This window comes from Euprymna scolopes, chromosome 29 (genome assembly GCF_053919585.1).
Source record: "Euprymna scolopes isolate OS-2025 chromosome 29, ASM5391958v1, whole genome shotgun sequence".
In the NCBI taxonomy this organism is placed as follows: domain Eukaryota; kingdom Metazoa; phylum Mollusca; class Cephalopoda; order Sepiida; family Sepiolidae; genus Euprymna; species Euprymna scolopes.
The window spans coordinates 36,074,299-36,096,779 of record NC_136510.1 but is presented as its reverse complement, the minus strand read 5'-3'; the positions used below and the strand labels follow the sequence as shown (position 1 = coordinate 36,096,779).

Here is a 22,481-nt window from a genome sequence, read left to right as displayed (position 1 = left end):
TGGACAATATAGTAACCGTTAGTAATGAAAATTCGGTAAATCTGTTAACTTAAGTGGAACGGCTCATCAAGAACTTGTTTACGTTGGACTTGAAAACAACCATATTGTAGTCAGCTGGAAAGCAGGAAAACGGAAGACAGTTCCACAGGCATGCAGTTCAGTTCTAAAAAAGAAACTCATTTAAGTTTAGGCACAAATAAAGAGTGGGGGGAATTATTGAGTGTTTACAGGTAGACGAGTGTTTCCTGTAAAAGTTTGGCGAGGGAGGGACCATAGATTGAAGCTCAGTCGAGCGCTTGCCATGAAAATAACGATACAGCAAAGACAAACTCGCAACATCTCTTCTGTGAGAAAGAGGTTGCAGGGAAGAGAAAAGGACATCTCCTACGAGGCTACGAAGTTTATTTTAAACTCTATCATGGCAGGATAAGTCCTTGCTAGCAGCTCCTACCCAGATGTGGCAACAGTACTCCATCCTTGGACGTACCTGACTCTTTGACGCAAGTTGAATTGGAGAAATCTGAAGAGCAGCTGGTTTGATTTTCGTGGTTAAAAGCTTATATACTCGTGTTCTAGAACATTCCAAACTATTTGTTGTATCACTGCACGCAAAATGTAACAGTGCCTTTATCGCGTGCGTGTGAATGGGCAGATTATGACATTATAAGCTTGCGCATACTTCCTACGTATGTGTTGAAAACGGTGATTGCTATGAAATGTCTCTGCCGAAGATTTGTTCCAGCTATATACATAGCCAGTCGCTACAACTTAAAAATGAATAAAAAATATTAGTGTTTGTCTATAAATGGGCCGAAAACAAGAAAGAAGCAAGAAACGACCGTCTATAATACAAAATAATTTATTGGTAAAAAAAAAAAAGAAGAATATGTAAGTCTGTTACTGCTCAATTAGTCTCTTTAGTATGGTTAAACAGACCTAAAGTAACTATAAAAAAATAAAGAGAGAGTGCAGAATAGGAGGAAAAAGAGAGAAAGAAAACATTTACTGAAATACATTTTACAAGGGTCGGCCATTTTATCTTCCTATACTGGAATATTTAGGATTTTTTTGTCTTTACTGACATGTCTTCTTCTTTGACGTGTTTATAGTCGAGTCATGACATCAGGATAAAACAATCTTCACTTGGTTAGCTTCTCCAAATTTCCTGATTTCCAACTGTTTTAAAGTCCAGTTTTAATTTTTATGTCTTTATTGACGGAGACAAAGTTCACACGACCGTACCATCGGATGCTGAATCCTCAACTGACAAAATAATGAAAATCTTTAAAAAGCAAGCGGGAACTTCCCAAACTAATCAGCGAGTACAATTCAGTCACGTTGATACAACAAAAAAATACTTGATACAAAAAAAAAAAAAATAAATAAATAAAATAAAGAGAGAGAGAGGAAGAAAGATTACGCAAGAATAAAATTCCAACATTTTTTTCAAAAAGACAAACCAAAGGTATGCCATACAAAATGGAACAGCAAAAAAAAACGTTATCTTTCGCAATTATGAAAGGCATTTTACCACCCCGGTTATATTTAACAGTAAATCCATATTCACTGATGTGAAAGATTTTTGAAAAATAAATACAGGGTGGTCAAAAAGTCAGGTAACATTTTAAAGAAAAACGATATTAGCAATACACGTATATTTAAGTACCATACATTGAAATATAAAATGAAACAAACATGAAATATGTTTATTTTGTTAATTGTCGTCCATTTCTCTCTATCAATCGCTGGAAGCGATTAACCACTGATTGTGTAACACGTGTAATCATGTCAGCTGATATCCGCGCAATCTCCTCTTCAATAAATAACTTTAAAGACGCTATTGTATCAGGCTTCTTGCCATAAACGCTATCCTTTACATAGCCCCAAAGCCAGAAATCAGGAGGGGTAGTTTATATATTACACTCAAATATTTAAACAAATAATATTAAACGAATAGAGATTATAATGGATCATATTGTTTTTTCTACCTTTAACATGTTACCTGACTTTTTGACCACCCTGTAGATGAAGATTTATAATTTAAATGCGACCTTCGTTTGTCTGGTTTTATCCATACATCATATCACTTCACCATCCTGGTATCCTACATTGCTATCAGCTTTCTTAAACACACATACAACATGTATTCTGGTCATTGAATACTCTCTGTTTATTATGAATGCCTGTTGACATGGCATTTCTAGACACTAAATTTCTTTCAATTATTTCATTATTGTCAGTGGTTTTAAAGTAAAGATGCTAACATACAAAGCCAAGGATAGCTTTGTGACTGGGTTTGAATCTTCCGACCAGCAGTAATTATCACTTATCACTTCCTCTACTGATGATTGTGGAAGCAGGAAACATTGGTGCCTTTAGGTATAGAAATAATTTATATTTTTTTATTTTTAAAATATTATACTCATAATTATATAATTACTTCCACAATCAAATAACACTGCAGCTCACATAAACTATAAAAACTACAGACCAAGAGTCCTAGACTCAAGTTTTGCCCTCCTTTGGGCTCGTTAGTAAAACATATCCAAATTCAAGATTTAAAATCCGAGTCACTTGTATATGAGGCAAGTACCCTGTCACCTGAGTCACCAGAGCTGATGTCTTACAAATAAGATTTTATAGTCGCTAAAATGCTATCATCCAACAAACTAACCCAAGTGAGCAAATTAATAGTAGATTTTTGGAATGTGAAATGATATATAATTATTTTCGCAAATCAAACAATGCCACAACTCACACAAACCAAATGGTGTGTATACCTTGAAAATTTAGAGAACTTAACACCACTGATATTATCCTGGTTCGACACATTATGTTGGTAAATAAGTACTTTGTAATTGAAAATATTGAAATCTTTTAATATTGCTATTCTTTTTCTCGTGTCTCATACCCAATAGTGTTTTTTTACAAGACTGCATTGTCGTAATCTTCAAACACAACTCCTTATACACTAAGCACAATGCTTCAATAAAATTACAACTGTGACAAAACCATGCGGTCCTTGCTAATAGCACTGCCAACTCCAACGTTGTTTCTTTAGTCTTTTCCTTTGTCTTCTCTTCTTATGGTCGTCGTGCTGGTTTCTCATATTGGTGGCTGCCGAGGAGTTGAACTGGCTTACAAGTATATAAAAAAAATAAATAACTCCAAAGGTAGATGTTGATGCAATTCTCTATCTATATTAGAGCCAAGTACATCCAAGGATGGAGTACTGTTGCCACATCTGGGCAGGAGCTGCTAGAAAGGACTTCTCCTGCCTTGATAGAGTTCAAAATAGACTTTGTAGCCTCGTAGGAGATGTCCTTTTCTCTTCCCTGCAACCTCTTTCTCACAGAAGAGATGATGTGAGTTTGTATTTGCGTTATCGCTATTTTCATGGTAAGTGCTCGACTGAGCTTCAATCTATGGACCCCCCCCCTGTGCCCAAGCCTAAACATAGATTCCATGAACAAAGTTTCTTTCTTAGAACTGCTCGCCTGTGGAACTGTCTTCTGTTTTCCTGCTTTCCAACTGACTACAATATGGTTGTCTTCAAGTCCAACATAAACAAGTTTTTACCGAATTTCCATTACTAACAATTACTATTAATAATTATTAATTATTGTTCAATTGACTACTGTACACTCTTTAACCCTTATCTTCGAGTGGCATCTGGGCCTTGAGAAGTGGTGATGCCTATGTAAAAAAAAATAAAAACTTCAACACTTTTTGTAAATATTAATTGCACTGTGTGTATGACACTATCAACCCTCTACATGTTAAGGTCCATAACCACTCTCCAAAGTGCTTGCAACCAACTCTAAATAACATCCATCGTTCAGTCCTTTTGTTACTCTGATTGCCACTCATTGACTAACAATGCCATGTCAGCTTCCTTTTGTCTGCTTTGATGAACAACTTCCCATCTATTGTCTGTCCACCAACCTTATTTCCTATACCTTTCTTTTCAGATAAACTTATTTCTTGTCCTTTGTCATTTTTCTTTCTTCTTTTTTACTTCGTAACAATCGGGGGGGGGGCAACGTCGATAGTATCACACAACATCATCCTCAAACAATTATTTTTTGCAATCTTTTTCATTCTATAGCTTATTATTATACAGCTTAATTTTAAATATGTTTATTTACTGACAGGATGACAAAATACAACTTCTGCAGGAATACAATTTTGTTCACATGGATTCTTTAGTCATCACTAGTAATGTCAGACTATTTTGAGATAAACCCTATACTAATCATGTAAATTACTTTTATTGAAACATTGACTTAATGCAAATATGTTACAAATGGATAGCTATAAAGAAAAATTGTATATCTTCTTTCTACATTTGCAACATCCTTCCTACGGCTATATACATATAGTCTTTCTCTATCTCATTTCTAAGCTAATGTCCTTATGCCAGCTTTTTTGTAGATATAGAAGCATGTCTTTTTTTTCCTCTTCTGATGAAACATTTGACTTCGAAATGTCATGGCCTAAAGAGGTTCTTTTTCCTTCTTCCTTATTGATCTGATGCTGTAATAGTTTTTAACTTTGAACTCTCATTTTTTATTATATATACATGTAGTTCAGCCCAGCTTTACTCGGGCCCTACATACTTTTCATAACTTTATGTGCATATGTATATATTAAAAAGTTTGACTCATGGTAACCTACATCTAAAATTTCAAGTGTTTAGACCGAAATTGGCGGAGGAGTTTGGTAGATTTTTAAAAGGTCAAATCGTTGAACTTTGACCCTTTGATAGCCAAATTTCTGGCTGAAAACCGATTAAAATATTTTCCCAAATTTCCATACCCTTATGTCAAGTCTCGAGTCTGTAGACTGAAAATTGACAGAGTAGTTTGGTAGAGAAATGTACACACATACACACACACACAGACAATTTCACTTATATTATTATTATTTATTTTATTTTTAAAACAGTAATCTACATCTACATACATGCATGTTTAGAGGTATCTACCTCTCTTCAGCGTAGCTTGACTATGTCTAGGAATCGAACTCCGGACCATGTGTATCACAGTCCGGCACGTTAACCATTACATCATGAACTTCTAGATAATTTTACTGTTTATTTTTATCGTTTATAAACTTAGATTTCTTCTTGATTTTTTTAACGATAAATACATAGATTACTGTTTTAAAAATAATGAAATAAATAAAAATAATATATACGTTCAAATAAAATATATATTTTCTAAGTAAAACAATTTTCAAGGCAAAGATGCTATTTAACTGTATTTATATATGCATTTAACCGTATATATATATATATACATATATAAAATAAGAATTACAGTTAAGTTTACCAAAATGATCCAAGATGGCAAAACGAAAGTAAGTTATAAATATTAAAGAATTAATATGTATAAAGTAATCTCAACCAGAAAATTGAAAGATTTGCTGCCAAATTTTACGGATTAAAAACCACTGCCCACCCCAAATACAACCCTTACCTTGAGGAGTTTGAGAATTCCATGTTAAATTTAGTCAAAAAAAATTCAATTTAAGAAACAAAAACACCATTATAATCCGGTTACTCGAAAAATAAATAATTTTGCCGAGAAAGTTAAAAAGAATAAACATATATTCGTCCCTGCGAATAAGACTAAAAATTACTATAAACTTGACTATCCTACATATAAAAGGCTTTTGTATAAAGAACTTAATAAATCTTATAAAATAGTCCCTTGTAAGACTTTAGATTCTATTAATTCTGAGGCTAAACATTTACTGACTTCTATGAACATTCATAACTTCACTGAATTAATTTCTCCAGGTATTCCTAGATTTACCCTCGAGAATTATAAACCTAATTTTTATGACAAACCCTCCATCAGATTAATCTGCCCATCTAAATCTGACTTAGGTGTTGTAAGCAAAAATATCTACATTCTTCAATAATGCCTTAAGAAACTCAGGACACAATGAAAAGATTAAATACAACCATTATGCTCCTCCTGCTGGCCACCTTAAATCTGTAATCACAAACAATATGACTCACAAAAACCAGTTCAAAATACAAGATCTGGCGCTATCAATTGTAATGAACCAGTCTACATACATAATCCAAACCAAAATACTAATCGTAATACCTCTAACCTGCCCGTTCGCACCAGGAGAAAGAAAAATATTTGGTTTAATCCTCCATTTAGCGTAAATGTCAAAACTAATATACCTAAGGAATTCTTCAATATTGTACATAACTCTTTCAGATACCCACACAGATATAGTTCTATTTTCAATAAAAACTCAATAAGGATTTCTTATTCAACTATGCCTAATTTAGCACAAAGAATCTTAACATCTAATAATAAAAAAATTAAATCAGCCCCCAAAATCTCTTTCCCAATTAAACCCAAAACTAACTGTAATTGTAATAACAAACATCTTTACCCACTCAATAATGATTGCATCCATAAAGATGTTATATATTCATGCACTATTACTGAGCTCCCACGCAATCCTCCCATAACAGACACTAATATTTTGTCTTCTAGTTATCCCCCTTCCCACCCTCCATCTGATATAGTTACTAATCACATGAGCCACCCCTCCATCTATAATCATACAACCAGCAATAACAATAATGATAATAATGATATTTCTCCTAACAGCCATCCTTACACTAACAACACCCATTATCCCCTCCAAAACAGTCCTCGTACAATCATTGTCCCGCACTCTGTTCAATACAATGAACAAAATTCAAACTATTTACCTAATACAAATCAGCAAATTAATATTAATTTCAAACCTCGAGCTTTTAATAAAGTATATACATATATCGGTGCTACTTCAACGTTAATTAAGAAAAGAATATCAAACCACATTTCTTCTTTTAACAACCAAAATTCTAATAATAACCAAGGAACTTCTCTAACCACGTTAATTAAGAAACTTAATTCTAATAATACCCCTTTCTCACTCAAATGGGCCATCCTAAAAAAGGTTAAGTCTTATACTCCAGGCTCTAAGTCATGCCGCCTCTGCACAACCGAAGCTATAACTATAATTACTTCCCCTGAAAGTAGCAATATAATAAACTCTAAAAACGAACTCATCTCTTTCTGCAAACATAAGTACAAATTTAATCATGGTAAATTTGAAATTACATAGCCATTAATTTAACCTTTCAGATATATATTCTTTTCTATAATATTATCGTTTTCTCTACATACTTTCTTAATATTTTACAACTTAAAAAAAAAATTATTGTAATTCTTTTTTCTTCCTTGTTTGGCCGGTTTTTCATCTGTAATTTCCGTTTTTAGCGTTCAAATATTCCTATCTATCAATGTATTAATCTACCTAAACTTTTATATTTTGCATGTATGTTTACTTATACTTTACTATATGCATTTACTTACATACTTACTTACATACTTACTTGCTTTATCCGGAATTTGCAGATACCGGCCTCTCTCTCCCCTTTAATTTTTTTAAAACTTTTTATTTTTTATTTATTTATTTATTCATCTATTTACTTATATGTATGTATGTGTGTGTGTTTGTTGCGTATATATATACATATATATATATATATATATATATATATATATATATAGTGTGTGTAATTGTATGTATTCATATATATGTATGTATGTATTTACATGTGTACGTATTTATTTTATATTTCTTATTTCATTTAGTTGTCCTTCAAAAACTGCTCATAATTCAATTCTTAAATAATAACTTGTAAATTTCAGTTGACCTCTTTTTTGCTTAAAATTGTTTAACGTGATCCTGTCTGGGTCGTTTTGGCATTAGATTTCTATTTAAAAATTATTCCAAATACCATTCAACTTTTTTTTCTCCTCCCTTCTTTTTCTGTCTTCTTCACCCATTTTCTTTAATTCAATCTTGCCTCGACAGTCGAGCTGTATATTTGTGCCATTTCTTTTTTACGCACATTTTGTCTTTCTTTTAATAATATATTAGAATTCTTTCTCATTTCCTTGTACCTATTTGTGAATTATTCCACGGATTTCTGCCTTTTGGATTACTTTGGATCATCTTCCCATTACGCAGTTCCCTTGGATTTTACTTGTGCGAATGGAATTTTAACCAACTTTCTTGAATTCTGCATCTTTGGATTTTACCGTCATTGGAAATTTTACCCTTCACCAGACTATCCATTCACGTGAAATCACTTTTTTTATTCACCCTATTCTCTCTGCTTCACTTTTTGTTATCAAGTAAGATCTATGACTTACTTGTAGTTTCATTTAATACTTTTGCAAACAAAATCCGATCCCGCATTTTGCTAAATCCTACCCTCTGATGAGAAGGAAAGTATTTCTTCGAAACTCTGCAGATTAAGAACTATCCATTTATTTTGTGTTTCCTTTTTAAAATGAAATGTTTTTAATTCTTTTCCAAAGTGATTTTTAATATGTTTTATTAACTACTTGTTCTTATATACATTTATGACTAGTTTTCATGTAATGCTGTTTCAATTAATGCCAGTACCAGCAAATTCATACCTTCGCGATAATATTCATTTGCTAATATCCTTACCATGATGAGAAGAACGCATTTCTTTGAAATTTTGCAAATTAAAGAAATTTCAATATATACTTTTCAGTATCCCGTTGAATAATAAATTAATGTAAAATATATTTTACAGTCATTAATTTTTTTTCTTGTATATATATATATATATATATATATATATATATATATATATATATAACATGGATACTCAGTGTTGCCCGGATGGACATGAAGTTTGGTTTGGATACCGCTGCTATACTAAGGATAGTAAGCAACCCCCCATAAAAGAATGGACAACTTCCCCACCAGATATTTTGGCAACCCTTGCGCTGGATCCCCCCCCCCCCGAAAAAAATAAATGAATCAAAACCACTTTTCTTTCAATCAAAATAGCAATCACCACCAAAAAAAAAAAAAAAAAAAAAAATTAGCCATGATAGGCAGGCTTGAACCTGAAACAAGGAAGAGGGAAAAACGTTACTGGCAAACGCTAAATCCATTGGACCACAACAACTTATGACGTCATAACCTTGTAAAATATAATTTTTAAATATACTTTCAGTTTGATGTGCATGCCTGACTTGCAAAAATTGACCCTCCTTGCAAGAAATAGTCTAGTTCATCACTACAGAATTAATCTTTTTTTTTTAATTTTCACACATTATGCGTCTGAGACATTGCTCTTTCAGATGATACTGGTTTTAACCCAGTTTGATGAACATTTTTAGCAGACATACGAATACAAACGTACAAATGCATAAGCAAACGTTTGAAATTTATATAATACTAGCGGGGATGCCCGGTGTTGCCCGAAAGTTTGGAGGTGTATGTGTTGGGGGGGGGGGTTTAGATCAAAACAAAAAAAAACGATGTTAAACTTCTTTAAAAATCGGAAAAACAAAATAAAAAAAAACGGCGAACTGCCCGGCGTCGCCCGTGTGGTAAAAGAAAAAAAAAGTTTTGGTAGGTAGGTAAGTTCGAACCTGGAACCTTGAGGCGAAGGTGGGAAAACATCCTGTATGTTACCTGCTCGCCCACAGCGGTAGAGTAACAGAAAAGGTTTTTAATTTAACAATTAAAACTTAATTGGCAGGTGTGCAAATTTAATGATAATGAGATCAAACATATCCCGCAGTTAAGTTTTGCTGTGAGGCAGTTTTTTTTTTGTTTTTTTTTTCTTTCCATAACTTTGGCTGTTTGTTTCTTCAAGATGTTGGGGTGGGGGGGAACCTGCTCCCTAGTGTCCTAATGAATAGTAATTGTCTGATATAAGTGGTTTTCCCCGCATTGATAAACCTTATTGCTTTTCTGGACGCCCCTGACATAAACTTGTAGATTATATTTTTAATAGCATAAATTGTGTAAACTTGTAGACTATATTTTATTCAGGTCGAGGTTGTTTTAGTGTAACACAGACTGAGGCTTAATATCGTTCTTTTTTAATTCACCTGAGCAATGCTGGAACACGGGTCCTGCTAGTCTTTAATAAAAAAAAAAAATAGTGAGTGATTAACAAACTTCAGGGAGTAAATTGTTAAAATACTGAAGACCATGTTTGAATGGAAGAGTTAGAAGAAAAAATCATTTTCATTTGTTCCAATGGAGAAGTCTGTTATAGTTGTTCCTATTGTTCGTTTTGGGCCCATAATCTGTTGAGTTTAGAATATTTATAGGGGAAGAAAGAGTGAGGAATTAAGAAACTACAAAAAGGAAAAGTAATTTTCATCGGCTCTGATCGAGAAAAGTCTGCTATAGCTGCATCTATTTTTCATTCAGGTCCTATAACCTTTCCACTGCTTATGATTTTTTAGTTTAATTTATCTCAAACAAAACATATATCTATTAAGGTGTAAGGGGCTACTATGATTAGGGACTAGATATATAGGGAACATCCTAAGTGGGGTGTTGTGCGGCAAGATGTTTGTTCATATCAGTGGAAGGAAACTCGTATGAAGAGCTAAACAGAAAAGAGAGTTCTCAGAAAAGAAAACCCCTTCAATTAAGTGTTTTGGCCCTTAACTCCTTACACTCTAGGGAGGGGGGTGGCACATCCAGGCCATGACTCCCGGGTATCTCTCTGCTGCCATGTGTTTTTTTTTTTAAATTTTTTATTTATTTTTTTTTTATTTACTCATATGCTTCAGATGTTTTAATGTCGGAGATGGATGTCTTAACTGTGAAATTAGGGAAATTAAGATGAAGTTGATTCTTATTCCTCCTCGACCAGATCCAGCTGGAGCTTTTCTCTGCTGCCTCACTCATTGCTTTCAGTCCTCTATTTCGACTCTTCCCCGAGATGGACAACTGTTTTATGAGATTATAGGTAGACAAGCCCACAAATCTCCTTGCGCTCACTTCAATTGCACTGAATCCAACATCTCTCAGGTCCCTGGCTAGAGCAGCATACTTTTCAGATTTGTAGACATGGGTCTCATCAATCCTGTTCTCATATGGCACTGTTAATTCAATCAGAAGGATCTCTTTTGCTGCCTAAGAGTGGAGCACTAAATTTGGTCTTAATCCACTTTTGCTCATAATTTCTGGGTAGTGCTTCTGCTGTGTCAGATCTGCAGCACACACCCAATCATCAACTGCACTTAGAAGATTCTGCTTGCAGGGCTTGAACATGATGTTGGTTTTTGACCAGATGTCTTTACCTACTGCTGTGTAGAACTTTGTTACTGGTTTGAGGCGTTTAGCCTTACTCCTATTTGCGATGAACTGGACGGCTTCAGCTAATTCTTTCAGCACTTTGTTGTGCCACAAAGTGTATCTTCCTTGTGACAGAGCTGTTTTGCATGAGCTCAGTACATGCTCCATAATTTGTTTTTCTTTATAGAGTGGGCAAGTAGGGTCTTCAGATTTCCCCCACTTTATGAGGTTAACATTGGATAGTAGGAGGTTGTACACAGATCTGATGATGAAACTTATTCTGAGCAGGGCCATGTGCCACAAGTCATTCCAAATGAGGCTTCTTTGGAGGGCACTTTCTCAAGATGTCCACTGACCTTGTTGACTTTGTTGCACTGCTTTCTGGACCCTTTTTTGGTCTTCCTCTTTTCTGTTCTTTTGAATCACCATGTCCTTTTTGCTTTGCCTTTTGTCTTGGACCACCATTCCATTTTAGATGATCCTGGACCCTATCTGTTGGTCTGGGTGTGTCCCTTTATCTCCCTAATCCTCAAGCGATCCGTTGATGATTCGACAGCTTCTCTGACCTTCCATTTCCTGCCTATCTTCAGTTGTGGTTTGACAGATTTCACAAATGGGTCATTTGAATCTTCAGCATACAGAGTAGTCTAGCTTTTCCTGCTTTATATTTTTCGAGGATGGATTTAAAAGGAAGTTTCAGCTTTGCTTCTTGGTAGTAAAATGCGATGTCTGTGAGACATGGTGGGACCCAAAGTCATTTTCTTGTGTACTTGTTGATCTTTGCCTCGATTGCTTCCACTGTACTTGTGCATATGTTGTATATCAGCAATGGCCACAAGAGCTTTGGAATGATCATAAAATACAGACACCAGACATATGACCTCAAGGTCTTTCTTTTCTGCTTTGGCTTTCTGGATTGTATCCCAGATCATAGTGGCATGCTCTAAACATCCGGGAACTTCAGGAATACCTCCCTTTTGCACAGACACATTTAAGTAGTCATTTTTCTGAAGGTAACTAGTCAGCCTAGAATCCATTACAGAGAAGAATATTTCCCCCCCCCCCTCCGACATTGAGCAGTGAGATGGTCTAAACTGGTTGCTAGAGCTGGAGTCTTGGAATGTAAACACCATCCGCTTTCATCCAGTGGGTGCTGATCTTGTTATTCCAGGCCCACCTCAGAAGTTTATGGAGCCATGCTAGAACCTTTGGGCATTTCTTGTAAAGGAGGTATGGTATTCCGTTTGTCCCTGGTGATGATTTTGCTTTTGTTTTCTTCACTACTTTTTAAACTTCTTTTGAGGAGGGGGCGGGGCTTCTCATTGAATGTTTTGTTTTTTGGTTTCCTCTGACCAGAAATGTTGCTTGATGGTTTGGTTTTTGAGTCTGAGTATGTCTCCCTGAGGTGCTGCTCTAGTGTTTACTTAGCCACAGTCAGGGTCTCTGATTTTGACTACTCGAATAATGACCTGGCGAACTGGAAAGGCCCTTGAAAGAATTTGTTGTGTGTCTTCTTCCATTTGTTCCTCTTTTTCCTGGCAGCTTCTGCTTTACTGAGAACTGTGTTTGGCTTTCAGGTCTCACCATTGTGCTTGTAGGCCTTGTCTTCCAGCATGAGGCATTTTTCATTTGCTTACAAAGATTCTTCTTTTAGATCCTGATCTCTTCTATCAAGCGTTGACGTCTGGATTTCTGAGGAGGCTTTTTCTCTTTGGCCTTTCGTATCCCTATGGCGTTTTTGCAGGTTGTATAAACGATGTCTTCATATATTTCTAACTTTAAAAAAAAAAATTTTTTTTTTATTACATTTTCACCCCAAGCAAGGCACATTGCCATTTTGGTGTAGGGGGCTACTATCAGGGACAGCAACTACTGGGGCACTATGTAGAGATTTGGGCAGCAAGATGTCGGTTCACATTGCACTTGAACTTCTGCATGTCAGTACAGTTAGGGAAGCAGGATCCTGGAATGGAATTCCAGAGTCTAGCGGTTCTGGGGAAGAAACTACTGGAGAAGAAAGATCTTTTACATCTAGGGATCTCTACTGTGTGGGGGTGGGATTTAGCTGCCTGTCGGGTTTGTCGAGGGTGTCTGCGTCGTGGGGGCACAAGTGTTTGCAGTTCGTCAGAGCATTCACCATTAAAATACTTGTAGAACAAGCAAAGGGATGCAACGTTTCGTCGATGGGACAGAGGCTGAAGCTTAGATGCCAGTTCAGGGCCTATCAGATTGGCGACTCTTTTTTTAACCTTGTCTAGGAGCGAGAGACTAGTAGTAGATGCACCAGCCCAAATGTGACAACAATACTCCATACATGGGCGAATCGAATGGTGGCCTTATAGAGATACAGGATACTTTCAGGTGTGAGTAGTTTTCTAGCATGGTAGAGAGAGCCTACCTTTTTCGCAGCGGCCCTGGCAATGTTTTCAATATAATTGTTCCAGCTCATGTTTCCTGTGAACGTTAGGCCAAGGAGTTTGAAAGATGTACTCTCAGACAGGGAGTCACTGGCCATTGCTATTGGTGGCAGAGAAGGTTTCTTGTAGTTATTGAAGGAAACCAGTTTAGTCTTGGCAGCATTGAATGTGATCATCCATTTATGTCCCCATTCCACTACAGATTGGAGGTCATCCTCTAATGTTTTTGCCATTTCTTTAGATATGTGTTCATTTGTTTTCCTGTCATGCCTGTTATAGAGTGTAATGTCATCAGCATATATACCCATCTCAGAGGCAGTTTTGTCGGGGAGGTCATTAATAAATATCAGGAACAATAGAGGTCCAAGAATAGACCCCTGAGGCACTCCCGCATTTATAACACACTGTTTAGATGTTCGACCGTCGAGGACAACCTGGATTTTTCTCTTATCTAAGAAGGATTTAATTATGCTAAGTATTCTTTCTACCAGTGATACCGTATGATTTAATTTTCCTGAGGAGACCCTTGTGCCATATCCTGTCAAAAGCCTTAGATATATCTAGAGCTACCGCTCTGCCCTCCCCCGCTTTGTCCAGCGAATGGTTTATACGTTCAGAGATTACAGTGAGGATGTCAGCTGTGGAACGGGCTTGTCTAAATCCATATTGTTTGTCAGTCAGAAGTTTAGCATCTGCAAGGTGCCGGACTAGAGCATGGTTAATTATGGTCTCAAATATTTTGGCGAAAAGTGGGAGGAGGCTAATGGGGCGATAATTTGATGGGTCAGTTCTTTCGCCAGAATTCTTGAATATTGGTACCACGGAAGCAGTTTTCCAACAGCCCGGAAAGCATGATTCTTTAAGGCATTTGTTGTAGAGTTTGGAGAGAACTGGAGCTACTTCGGCTGAGCACTTTTTTAATAGCACAGCTGGGATGAGATCAGGTCCACATGCTTTTGAAGTATCAAGATTTTTTATGATAGCATGTACCTGAGCAGGGGTGATTTTTTAGATCGTCTAACGTGGCGTCTGTCCGCAAAGGAAAGTCAGGCAGAGGGTGGTTGGAAGGGTCCAGTGTGGAGTTCGAGGCAAACCAGCTGGCAAGCATATTAGCTTTGTCGGTTGCTGAGCAAACAACCTCGTGATTGTTGGTTAGTGGGGGAATTGTTGATTGCCCATTATTTACTACACTGTTGTAGATTTTCCAGAAGTCACGAGTCCCTAATTTTTGTGCTTCGATGCGTTTTTTAGTTAAATTCTCTCTTAGCTGTCGCTATTTCTTTCTTAACGTTACTTCTAGCTTCTATATACTTCTGTTTATTTGAACTGGACTTATGTCAGTTAAATCTGCAGTATGCATGCTGCCTTTGAGCAATGGCAGTTTCGCAAGTCGAAGTAAACCATTGGGGAGAGTGGGGCTTGCTATAAAATTTCCGCATGGGAACATGTGGTTCCATTGCTGTTTTGAACCATTCAGTGGTCTCATTTGCGCACTGTTCAGCAGGAAGAGAAAAAATAGTTCCCGATGGGGCATCTCTGATAAGATCTCTGATGGCTTCCCAGTCAGCCTTTTTATAATATCTCGTTGTTTTGAGCATTGGCTCTTCAGTTTTGGGTCTAGAATTTAGGGCGATTTCTACCATTATCACTGCATGGTCAGCGTTCCCGAGTGGGCTGTCAGCATTTGTTGTCCAATCCTCGGGAACTGTAGTCAGAAACAGATCTAGAAGTGATGCTTGTTGTTCTTGCTGGTCAGGGAAACGGGTTGGAAACGTAACCATTTGTGATAGGGAGTGAGATATAGCAAAACTATGTGCTGTGCTGCCCGCTGCATCTGTGTGAGTAGAGAATCCAAGCCAGTTTTTCTGGTGAACATTAAAATCACCAAATACATGGACTTGTGCACTAGTGTCGAGGGAGAGTGCTGTGTCTATACTGTCAGAGACTTTGTTTATTATGGTGCAGTCCTGGGTCGAGGGAGCGCGGTAGACAAAATAAAAGTAGCTAATGTTGTGTTGTATGTTTAGTCTAAAGCACATAAAGGCTTGATCGTCCGTTTCTAGGTTTGTTTCTCTAGTCAGGGGGAGGATGTTATGAATGTAGACTCCAAGTCCGTGCATATGTCTGTCAGTCCTTAAAGCAGAGTGGGAGATAGCCGGCATGTTAAAGTAGTTAGAAGGGATGGAGGAGTGTAGGTTAGTCTCGCTTAGTGCTAAGATATCCGGGGTATTTGTTAGGAGAAATGCTTCAACATCAGCTAAATTAGTTCTAAGCCCACGGATGTTAGTGAATGCAAGCCTCAAGGGAGGAGGCAAGTTGAATTTGTTTGTCCCTAGGCCTGGTTTAAACTTATTTTTTTATTGTAGTGTCATCATGTTTTTAAAGGGTTACAGTTAGGTGAGGGGGAGATGAACAAGAGGTTATGCAGGATATCAGACATGCAACACAATCAGACCATTGGCTGACCTTTCTTCAACTAGGATTGTGGCCTCGGGAAAGCCCATCAGGGATGAGTGCAGGGTCCTTTTCCATGCGCGACATGGCACTACAAACAACCCGATATTTTTTTTTTTTTTTTTTTTTACACAGTGATCACCACTTATCAAGGCCCGGAAGCCACTCAGGGATAAGGGTTATTGCAAGTACATTAAGTTAGTGAGGAGATTTGCTGAAGTGTTTACTTAAGGGGGCGGTTCATTAGGAATTTGTTAACATTGGACTTGAAGACATCCAAGTTGTAGTCCGGAGGGAAGCAGGCAGACGGAACAGAGTTCCACAGGCGTGCAGTTCTAAGAAAGAAGCTTTGTTCATGGAATCCGTGTTTTGATTTAGGCACAGATATAGAGTGGGGGAAATTATTATACAACTGTTGATGGAGCAGCCGCTCTAAGCGCTACCAAAGAGTTAGGACACCTGTACTACCAGTCGGAAACAGCAGCCAGGAACTGTCAATCTGGTACTCTCAGCACATCAGAAGAAGATCACCCCAATCTAATTGTACAGGCATGCATAGTACTCAAGCACTCCCAAGTGCCCAGTTATGAGGGGTCGAATGTGTCGGGAGTGGGGGAACAGCATTCAATGCCCTAGACAAGAAACAAGATCTACCACTCAGTGTTTTGTCGATTCACCTGTGATAGTGTCTCTGCACCTGACTAATAGGCAAAGAAAGAGTATGGAAGCCGGCGATAGACAGAGCCTATCTACTCCTTAAGCAATTTAGGTTTGCAGACTGTTAATTTGTTTGAGTCACCAGCTCTAGGAAGGTTGTCGTCCAAGACTGGAGAGGCCTCCCTCCCCTTTGGTTTAGTTTCAGAGCTTTCCTTCTCTTAGACAGGTGATCTGAGAAGATCTACTGGGTCCATCAGCCCTGAGAGGGTTTGCTCCACGCCTGTGTCCTACTCCAGGTATTTCTGTGACCCCGCGTGGTTAGTTAATGTTACAGGGTTAGTTTGTAGAGGTTATATATCTAATGAATAGTTACACTCTTCAAAGTTATTTAGGGGCATGCAGTGAGAGCAGTTTTGAGGGGAGGCTTGTTAGAAAAGTGTTAGTGCGGATTAGGACTTTTACCTTAGGTTTTTTCATTTTTTTTTTTTTTTTATAACTTTATGTTAGTTTGGGTTCAGGATAACATTATAGTTTGAGTAGGTATTAAACTATTATTGAATTTTGGTCAAGAGTGCTTTTCCCTAACATGGTATCAAGTTACAAGAAGATAATCAAGTTGATCCCATTCAACCTTGACATTAGCTGGTGGCAAGTTTAGCTTGCCATTAAAGGCTTGCATCAAGTCCTCATCTGTGTTGAGAGCATGGATGCCCGTGGCACTGTGGTTTAAATCCTGACCTTGATCTTCCAACATCTTACCTGCTAACGCAGCATGCTGCTGCTCAGGTGAGCACCTAAGCATCCCTTCTTTGTTCTATGCATTTTCATGCCTCTTTCTGTTGAGAAAGTCTTTGCACAAACACATGGAAATTCCACGTGGTCATTGTTCGATCTCGTTGTTTGATGTGGATCGCCAGTTGTGATTAGAGTGTCACCGATGGACTCATGATTCTCTCCCCCTTTCGATGAGTCCTGGGAGCATTTTTTCTTCCTTAACTTTGTAGCAAATTTTGAGACCTGGTGGGTTGCTAGCCCACACAGCTATGACTAGTCTTTCTCAGTGTCTCCCGGTCTCTCCTGGTTGTCCTCCAGCCTATTCCTAGCAGTCTATGGAACTTATCATATATTACATTTAAATTCAAATTTTTCTATGTTGTTACAGCCCGAGAAACAGGTGGCAGGGAAGATATTTCAAATGAAATCAGTCCAAAGAAAGCTGTTAGTATAGAAAATTTTCCAGCATCTGGGGACCTCCGTGGTGAAAGGATGGGATTTTGCTGTTAATCGAGTTAGTTGGGGGTATTTACATTGAGGGGGTTACAAGTGCAGTATGTTTGTCTGAGCACATTCGATGGAAGTAGTTGTAAAACAAGCACCGGGATACAACATTGTGGTGATGGGACAGAGGCTGGAATTTGATAAACAGTGTGGAATCTATTAGGTTAGAGACTCTTATTTGAATCTTGTTCAAGAGGGAGAGACTAGTGGTTGGTGCACTAGCTCAGATGTGGCAACAATTCACCATGCACACACAAATGGTGTACTTACAGAGATAAAGCATATGGGTAAAGGTGAGAAGTTTTTTTTATTATCCTAGTAGACAGTCCAGCTTTTTTGCAGCAGACTTTGTAATATCTTCTATGTATTTATTCTAATTCATGTTTTCGCCGAATATCAAATGAAGGAATTTGAATGTTGGATTTTTTAGAAGGGTACTATCAACCATGGCAATCAATGAAGTTTTGGATTGGATAGGAGTCCACTACAAAAATAGAAATATTACGAAATTACATTTGTTTCAAAAGTACTATTGAAGATTAGAAATTAATATTTTCTTTGGATATTGTAAAAAATAACACAAAAAACGTAGATTTAAAACAAATATATTCTATTGAATTATTCAGTAATGTTAGATACATTTGTAATATAATGCATTTGCTGAGGAGAATTTTCAGATCGAACAACTTTGTAACAAATCAAGATGCGTGTACATGTTGAATACAACAAATTAGAAAACAATTTTTTTTTAAAATTCATCTTAAAACGAGATGCAAAGATGAACTCGCAATAAAAATGTCAAAATAAAAGTTCAATAATGACATAAAAGGAGTTGAGTAGAGGAAAGAGGTTTTGTTTTAATTATGATCTCTGTAAATTTTGCCGTAAATGAGAACATTAGTACTATTTAACTCCTAGCCAAAAAGAGAATAGAGAAAAAAGGAGTGGGGGTATAGCAAGCAGAAAGATAAACATTAGATTTTGTCTTTATTTTTTTAATTTAACTGACTTTACCTGCTCATTTTTTCTCGTGCAAACAATCTAACCCAAACTCAGTGGGTGATTCTATGGGTCACTTTTTTTTTGTTTTATTTTTATTTTTTAGTAATTTATAAACTTGAAAAATAAATTTATAACATTATTGGAGGGGGGGGGGGTAAGTATTTGGTCCTGAAGAGTCAAAATCTTATCAGCATCAATGTTACAGAAGATATATATATATATATATATATAATGGTCGTATAGCTTGGTTTCCTAGATGTAGATCTACTGAAACCTGTGTGATTATTAAAGAGTGCTCAATGGAGGACAGAGCCCATATACAGTATGTTCATTATACAAAGATCATTGGTTACATATGTGCATACATGTTTCAATGGAATCTCAATTTAGAGAGACCCATTTCATTAGACCGAAAAAGTTGCTCTTTTGTTTGGTTTGATGAGGTGAGTCTCTCTAAATTGAGATTCAACTGCAACCTGTATAATGTTTGTACAATTAATATACTATATATAGAGAGAAAGAGAGAAAAAGAAAAATATATATATAGAGAGAGAGAGAGAAATTTGAAAATATATTTGGATCAGCAAATATGTCATCAGAAAAAATATAGATTTATTTCAAAATGTTTTTTGTATAAAAATAGGAGCAAATCATAAATGTTTTTTAGTAAGATAAAAATATATGTATATATGTATGATACGATTTGGCATAAAAATTTTATATAAAAGATATTTTATTGCATTACACGTAAAAAATTTTTAAAATTTTGACACAAGTTTATTTTGTTAAGTGAAGGCATTTGATATTTAAGAAACGATTAAGTCAAAATCTTTGGCAGTTTTCGTTAACCCACACACACACACACACACACACACACACACACACACACACATGTTAAATTTCAATTCACAATGTTTGAAAACATGTTCCTTTATTTTATGTGCTTTCAAAAATTGTGAATTAAACTTTAAAACATATATATATATATATATATATATATATAATTTAAAGGAGATTAGAACAATAGTCTAAAGAGCTAAGTGTATTTTAATGTAACAGTGAAATTACTAGTTTAATTAAAATACAGGAAATAGAAAGTGCTCGTTGTAATTTAGATATATAATAAGCTCGATAGTTAAATGTCCTAGAGCTAATTCAATATTAAGTAATGTGATTTCTAATTTAAAAATTTAAAAAAAATTTTTTAAATTTTTTTAAATTTTTTAAATTTTTAAATTTTAAATTATAAATCACATTACTTAGTATATATATATATATATATATATATATATATATATATATATATATATATATATATATATATATATATATGCTCTGAATATCATTGAGCATCAGACAAATGTAGTATATTTGGTATAGTACTATTTATATTATTGTTTATCCTGCTATAACTGGAAAAACATTACTCTGGGAATAGTTAAAAAAACAAACATAAAAGTATATAAAGTTGGATTTTCCATGTTAGACCTGAATAGTTTCGGACCTAAAATATCAATATTTCATTCTGAATAGACATTTCCTTTTCTTTAGCATTTGTCAACATAATTAGGAAGACAAAAATCTTATTCGCTATAATTTCTTTGCTTATATACTTCAACCGGCTCAGAATATTTTTGAAACAAATTTACATTAACATGGCACCAAGAGAATTATCAACTCATTCTTGCATACTTACTTTCCCTTTTTTTTTTTCTTTTTTGCAATAAAAAATAGTACTTGAGAAAGCAAATACTTGAAATATCCCATCCCACAGACAAAAAAATAAATAAATTGCACGTAGATTCTACTTCTACTTCTGTTCCTGCCATATTTAAAGTAAAAATACAATGTAATTTACTATAAACTCCTTACATACTTATTGTCTTTTTCGTTTCTTTTTTTTTTGTTTTGCAACAAAGGATATTTTCAAAACTAATACTTGTCCAGTTTATATTAAGAAAAGAAAATTGCACGTAAATTCTAATTCTATTTCCAGCCCTGCCATTTTGAAATAAAAATATGTGGGAATTAATTATCAAGTTCTCCTTATTTCACTGTTTTCTTTCTTTTTTTCTTTTTAATATAAGAAAATTTGCAAAATCAAATCTTGTTTAGTTTAAATTAAAAAAATAAAAAAAAATGCACATAAACTTTACTCCTATTCCCATTACTGCTATTTTAAAGTAAAAATACAAGGTTCTCAATTATCAAATCGTCCTTAAATATTTACTTTCCCTTGTTTTGCAATAAAAATTAATATTTGACCAACCAAATCTTGTGTAGTTTAAATTAAAGCAATAAGAAAAATATTGCATGTAAATTCTAGTCTATTCCCATCCATACCAGTTTAAAGGGAAATAATTATCAACTTGTCCTTTTTTTTCTATGTTTGTTGCTTCCCTTTTTTTTTTTTTTTTTTTTTTCAACTTGGGAAACTAAATCTTTCCTAGTTTAAATAAAAAAAAAAATTCTACTTCTATTTCAAGCCCTGCCATTTTAAAGTAAAGCTACAATGGAATTAAAAGATTATCTTTACATAATTACTTTCCTTGTTCTGCTACAAAAAAAAAAACAATGTTTTGAAAAACATATCAACACTCTCACCCCTCATTCCATAATGCCAGGTAGAAAAATAATGGGGTTGACGAATTTATCTGCAATGCCCAGCTGGATTTTATCCTAAATCTAAGTTATATAGATTGATGTAACCCAGGTACCCATCAACAGGTACTGTTCTCCCCGATGAGCCATGTCCCTATTTTGACATCCACAAAAAGAACATCGTTGACGCTTTAATCCTTAGTCCTCCATTAGTAACCAGCCAATCTGGTTCTCTTTCAGTTCAGGGCCGAGGTCTGAGGAAGATGTCTGTGTAGTTACTCTCTTGTGGAGTGCTTCATCTAGGAGATGTGAAGAGCAGCTCTTAGTATTCTGGTGTATACACCATCAATTATCTTTACTGTTAAGATAAGTAAACTCGTTGACATTTTTAGACAAGCACCATAACAATTGTTTTTTTTATTCTTTTGACACCTTCATGACAATGATATATATATATATATATATATATGTGCTGATAAAGAAACAAGTGAAACATCAATAAAAATGTTAGTCTCAGAAACCACTGTAAACGTATACTGTTGTTAATGTTGAATTCTTGAAACTGATATAAATGAGTGTTATAAATTTGTTTATTTTAAAATTAATATATAAGGCGATTAGAACAGCAGTCTAAAGAGCAGAGTGTATTTTAATTTATAGTAAAATAACTAATATAATTAAAATACAAGAAAAACAGTGCTCGTTGTAATGTAGATATATAATAAGCTCAATACGCATATATATCCTAGAGCTATTTTAATATTTAATGAGATGAGTGATAATTTTTAATTAAAATTAAAAATCGGTTTCATAAGGAGGAACAAAACAAAATCAATAAATTGTACGATCGTTTCGGAAACGATGTTATTGAGATAGACACTAAGTCATGGATAATAATTT

General features: G+C 35.4%; 1 protein-coding gene across 1 annotated transcript in view; it reads left to right on the top strand.

Moving 5' to 3' along the window:
• Positions 1-22,481, top strand: part of LOC145252585 (mitochondrial potassium channel-like) — a 388,073-nt gene that overhangs the window by 19,410 nt on the left and 346,182 nt on the right. The gene's annotated exons all lie outside the window — the stretch shown is intronic.